Below are 6,554 nucleotides of genomic sequence, written 5' to 3' on the forward strand. Positions count from 1 at the left end.
GATACCTTTTATGAGTTGTTTTTTTTTTTAAACTAGGTTATTCTGAAGGAGGAAAGCCTGCTTGGAGCCTCTTTATTGCCAGAGCAGAAAATCTGAAAATAAAACCCTCTATCCTTTCTTTCCTTCTGGCTGAAAATTAGCTAAAGATGGCTTTCCAAAATATGATGTTCATTAGTTTGAAGTTCTTATTACAACTGGAAGAGTTAGTGTTATTTTTGCAATCCAACTTCTGGGTCAGGAGATTTTCATTTTTTCCTATTTGTCCTTCTGCATTGAAATGGGCCTCACTATTTGTCATTCACTTAAAATAATAGTTCAACTTTCAGAGTTTGAAATATAATTGAAATATAATTTCAATACTAAGCATTCAGCACAGATTGAATTCTAATAGTTATAAAAATTTTTGTTTTCATTAAGGAGTCAGTGAGGTATTTCAGTAAAGGGTCAGACAAATAACTTAGGCTTTGTAGGCCATTAGTCTCTGTCGTTAACTACTTTGTCATAATGCAGAAGCAGCCATAGACAACGCATGAATGAATTTGCCTGTATTTTAATAAAACTTTGTTAAAAAAAACCTGTCAGTGGGCCAAATTTGGCCCATCAAATGGTTTACCAACCCTTACTTTCTCTCAAAGATCAGTTCTTAGATTGAGATTTTTATTCAAAACAGAAGTTTGATATAGTTTTTTTGTGTGTGATATACACCAGCTATATAAAAGTTACAAGGTATAAAAACTAAAATGTATGTATATACAGTTAACCAAGGTAGATGTATTTGTTTAAAAGTGAAGTGAATGTAAAGGTAATGAAAATAATTTGTGGATGAAGTAGATAGGTCTTTTGTGTGCCAAGGGTAATGCAAGTTATGGAGGGATTAAAAATGAGATTAATTGCTGTGAGAATTTATGTCCAGGTTAGATGAGAAATAGATACTAGTTCTTCTAGTGTGACTTGAAATCACTGGTGAGAAAAAGTAATAGGAATTCTTTAGGATGGGGGGAAAGGGAGGTTAGCTGAAAACAGAATGTTGTATTAATGCCATGCAACTCACTTCAGATTTTTTCTTTTTAGTAAGTGATTCCTTTTCACCATTGACATCTGCTTACTTAGGATATGTCCCATTTGTGTTGAGGTGTTGGCTCTGTTCCTTGTCACAGCAATTTGTTACGATCTTTGTTTTCAGCAAAGTGCCTTGGGGATTTCACCTGGTAAAACTTGCTGGGGGATGTTAGTTAAGAGTGCAGTATTTGAAAAAGAATTTCCCTATAATGGAGAGCTGAAATAGGATCAGCTTGGTTGATTTGGATGTTCATTGCTTTAAGTATGCTTCCTTTAATAACTAGACAATTAAGAAGTAGCCAATATCTTGGAAGAGGTGTTTGATAATCTTCTTTGAATTATTTTTTGACTATTTCTCTGTCTAAAATGGCTTCTGTTAATACATGCCCCAAGTTTAAGAATCTTTTTTCTTTAAAAAGTGAATATCATAAATTATCATAGTGTAAACTTGAGTAATGTAGGAGGAATGTTAATGTACATCAATTTTGAAAATCATGATTTTAGTCAATGCCAAGAATCTACTTACTAAAAAATACTAATTCCTAGTAGAGACATTTTTAATATGTTAAAAGAAGAATTCTTCCTTAATACTTTAGAATCCTTCAACCAAAAGTGAAGGTTATATTCAGGTTGCAACTCAAATTGCCTCTTTCGATTAAGTAGTGAAACATAGGTGCCTACTGTCATCAATTATTTCATAAGTTACTGCTATTGTTATTGTAAGAAAGCAAAATGAAAACTTGGAGAGAGACCAAAATACTATTTGCAAATGACTTTATTTCAATATTTTGAAAGTCCAAGAGAGTACGTTGAGAAATAGTTTTCTGAACACTTAAGAGTAATCATTTGGGAGGCAATAAAAGAAGACCCATTTATAATAAGAGCCACAAAGTAAAAATTGTGTGAAGCTTCCAAAAGAAAAACCACAGAACCTAACTGGGAGAAATAACAGTGTTTCTGGGTGTAAGATTAAATATACTGCTGTTCGGAAGATCTCATTTTCCATGCCTGTGCCCCACAGAAGGCTTGTATTGAATAAGGTGGTGGCAGCTGGATAGTGGTGCCCATTGCCCCACTCCTAATTCATGCAGTATAAAAATCAGGACAGGGCAGCTACAGAACTGTGCAGTCCCCCTTTCCCTCACAGCTCTGTTATAAGAGACTTAACCTGCTCTGGTTGGATTGGCAGTCATGTGGCAGCATACATCGCTCCCAGCTTTCTTGGGGCAGAAGAGCTATTGTATGTACATTCAGCAGCTGGTGAACCTTGGCACATTCTAGTCTCCTCCTATGCCCTCCCCAGCCACCAACACAGCTGTTCCACAGGGAGTATTCAGGGAGCATTCAATGTAGACCCAGTTTCCCAACATTCCCCCACCCCGCAAGCTGCTCCATAGCACAGAGGCACAGGGGTCCTGTTCAGGGGAGGGTTGGAGTGAGCTTCAAAGATTTGGTAATCATGCTGTCTGTTACAAGGGGCCTGACTTTATCTGGATCAGACTGGAGCAATTTATACCCCATAGTGTTGAAAACAATAGAGCAATCATCTAGCAGATACTGAAGGCTAACAGTTGCTGGTGATACCACTAGATATCATTGAGAAGCTTAAAGATGAGAGAGGTAAGGAGGGAGAGAGAGAGAGAGAGAAAGTCTGGATAAAACTGCAGACATCCCTTGTAATCAGAAAGAATGTGTGCATTGCTCAAGGCTGCAACCACATAGGAGCAACCCTTGCTGAATGTAGGGCAAGTCTTGTAAACTCCCTAAACAGTGAAAGCAGCCTCCAAGTCACAAATCCAATGGTAAAGGGTGTAAATCTCTTACTGATTCAGGGGGCTTAAGCACAACCTCTCATCAATCTGGCTGGTTGCTAGGTGGTGTTGACTTGAAAGCAACCCCTAGGAAGTCAGGCTTAAAGATAAAAATGAGGGGGAAACAAGTTGAGCAGTGACAACAGAGGCTGCATACTGTGAGGGGAAAAAGACTTGGTGAATTAGTTTAGCCAAATTACTAAAAACAAGTCCAGAGTGGGCGAGGAGTATGCAGAGATCCTACAATATGTTACCTAAAATGTCCAGCTTTCAACATAAAATTAGACATTCAGAGAAACAGCAAAGTGCGACATATGAGGGAAAAAGGCAATAGAAACTTCCTTTGAGGGGTACCAGATGTAGGATAAATGTTAAGCAGCTATTATAAATAGGTTCAAAGACCTAAAGGAAACCAGATTTAAAGAATTAAAGTATACTGACAATGTCTCATCAAATGGAAAATATTAAGATAGAAATTACAAAAGAAGAACGAAATGGAAATTCTTGAGTTGAAAAGTACAATAACCAAGGTGAAAAATTTACTAGAGAGGCTCAACAGTAGATTTGAACTGGCAGAAGAATTAGCAAACCTGAGGATAGATAGAAATTGTGAAATATGAAGTACAGACAGAAAAAAAAAGTGAAGAAAAACAGTCTTCCTCACACCACATACACAAAAATTAACTCAAAATGGGGTATAAACCTAAATATAAGAAAAAACTGTAAATCTTGTAGTAGAAAATATAGAAGTAAATATTTATGACCGTTGTTTAGTCAAAGCCTTCTTAGACTTCTTCTTTGGTGTCATCACCAAAATCACAAATGAAAAAATAAGAGACAAAAGATATATCGAGTTTTTATTAGAAAAAGACATTGTAAAGCTGATCTATTTCACCTAGTTTGGATTAATACCAATTTAATTTCAATAATAAAAACTTTGCTCTGTATAGCTTCATCTCTCCACCCCCCGTGCTGTTATTGTCACAGATTATATAGCTTTATAAATTGTGTGCCCATCAATGTAGATCTATAATTATTGCTTTATGCATTTTTCTTTTAAATTAGAGGGAGGAAAAGTTACAAGTAAAATGTATGTATTTTTTGTCTTTTATATTTACCTATGCTGGTGTTTGTATTTACATTTATCAGTTGTGTATTTCTTTGTGTGGAATTGCATTACTATGTAGTGTCCTTTAAACCTGAAGGACTTTTTTTGTAGAACAGTTCTGCTAGCAATGTTTATCTGAAAATGTGTTAATTTTTCTTTCCGTTTTGAAGGTTGGTTTTGCTGAATATAGAATTCTTGGTTGGCAGTTTTTTCTATGCAGAACTTTGACTATGTCATCTCACTGCCATCTGGCTTCCATGGTTTCCGATGAGAAATCAGCTGTTAATCTTACTGAGAACCTTTTGTATGTGATGGGTCACTTCTCTCTTGCTGCTTTCAAGAGTCTCTGTCTTTCAATAGCTTGATTATGATATGCCTTGTGTGCACATTTTAAGTTTATCCTACTTGAAGTTCTTGAAGCTTTGTGGGTTGATAGACTAATGTTTTTCATCAAATTTGGGAAGTTTTTATTTCTTCAGATATTCTTTCTGATGCTTTTTCTTCTCTCCTTCTGAGACTCACTTTTTAGTATGCTGTTATGCTTGATAGTGTCCCACAGATCTCTCAGGCTCTGTCCCTTTCTCTTCATTTTTTGTCTTTCTGTTTCTCAACATGGGCAATATCAATTGACTTATCTTTAAGTTCATGGATTCCTTCTTCTGCCTGTTCAAATCTGTTGCTGAGCCCCTCTAGTGAATTTTTCATTTCAGTTATTTTACTTTTCAACTGTATAATTGAAAGTTCTAGAATTAAAATTTCTTTTCATAAATTCTGTCTATTTATTTATATTCTCTATTTGGTTGAGACATCATTCTCTTACTTTTTTTTCATTCTTTAAACATGGTTTCTTTCAGCTCTTTAAACATATTTAAAATAGCTAAATTAAAATCTTTGTTTAGAAAATCCAGTGCCTGGGCTTTTTCAGGATTTTTATTGATTGCTTTTCTGTGTCTCTGGGCAATACTTTCCTCTTTCTTCACATGCCTTGCAATTTTTTTGTTGTAAACAGGACATTTAAAATATTATAATGTGGCAACTCTGAAAATCAGGTTCTCCACCTCCCCCCACACACCCTCCAGGGTTTGTTGTCATTTTTGCTTGTTGTATTTGTTTGTCTAGTAACTTTTCTGAACTAAGTTTGTAAAGTCTTTATTCTTTGTTATGTGTCACCAATAAAGTCTCTGTAATGTTAGCTTAAGGGTCAGCTAATGATTGGACAGAGAATTCCTTATATACTTGGAATGAAAAAGTCTCTCAGTGTTTGCCAAGGGACACTGTGTGTGTTTTTGTGGTGACCCTGCAGCACTTAGCCAGGCAGTTTAAAGCTCTGCCTTAGCCTTCACTTCTTACTTCAGCAGAGCCTCCAGGTCAGCCAGATAGGAGAGCTTATGGCATTCTCAGGTCTTTCCTTAGTGTACACACAGTCGTGGGCATGCGTGTGACCTTCTAGATTCCCAGGAGTATGTTAAAGCTTTACAAAGCCCTATTACTTTCTGCCCTAGCTTTTTGGTTAGGGAGAACCCTAACCAAATCGCCTCAGATTTTATCTATTGGATCAGACAGCAGCGACTAAAACATCTACCTGTCAATGTTTTCAACATGGCCCCTAGGTAGCAGCTGTAGCTCTCTGCCAGCTTCATGTCAGGCAAAAGCCAGTCTTCCAGGAAGTCACCAGAGTAGTCAAAACAAATAATTACAATTCTCTATGAATGAAGTCTGTTCTGTTTCCCTCTGATACCAGGAATGAGGTTTTTTTATTTATAGGACTCTGCTGACATCAAACTTAAGGGTGAAAGACTGACAACTTTCTCTTTAAGATCAAGAACAAGAAAGGATGTCCACTCTCACTGTGTCTGTTAAGCATTGTACTGGTGGCAGTTAGGCATCCAAATGGGAAAGGAAGAATTAAAATATCTCTATTTTTAGATGACATGATCTTATGTGTGGAAAATCCTAAGGAATCCATTAAAAAACCTCTTATAACTAATAAAAGAGATCAGCAAAGGTGCAGAATACAAGATCAATAGAAAAATCAATTCTATTTCTATACTTCAGCAGTGAGCAATCAAAGTGTAATTAAGAAAAAAAATTCCACTTGGCATCTAAGGGAATAAAATGCTTAGGAATAAATTTGACAGAAGAAATGCAAGACTTTTACACTGAAACTACAAATCATTGTTGAAGAAATTAAAGAAGACCTAAATGTAGAAACATGACATGTTTGTGCATTTATTGTTAAGATGGCAGTACTACTCAAATTGATTCACAGATTTGATACAAGCCCTGTCAAAATTCCAGCTGCCTTTTTGCCAGAAATTGACAAGCTGATTCTAAAATTCATATAGAAACACAAGATACAGAACAGCCAAAACAATTTTTTAAATTAATTAATTTACTTATTTTTGGCTGTGTGGATCTTTGTTGCTGTGTGCAGGCTTTCTCTAGTTGCGGCAAGCAGGGGCTACTCTTCATTGCAGTGTGAGGTCTTCTCATTGCAGTGGCTTCTCTTTGTTGTGGAGCACAGGCTCTAGGCACGTGGGCTTCAGTAGCTGTGGCACGTGGGCTTAGTTGCTCTG

The sequence above is a fragment of the Eschrichtius robustus genome, chromosome 7, assembly GCF_028021215.1.
Source record: "Eschrichtius robustus isolate mEscRob2 chromosome 7, mEscRob2.pri, whole genome shotgun sequence".
Lineage (NCBI taxonomy): Eukaryota > Metazoa > Chordata > Mammalia > Artiodactyla > Eschrichtiidae > Eschrichtius > Eschrichtius robustus.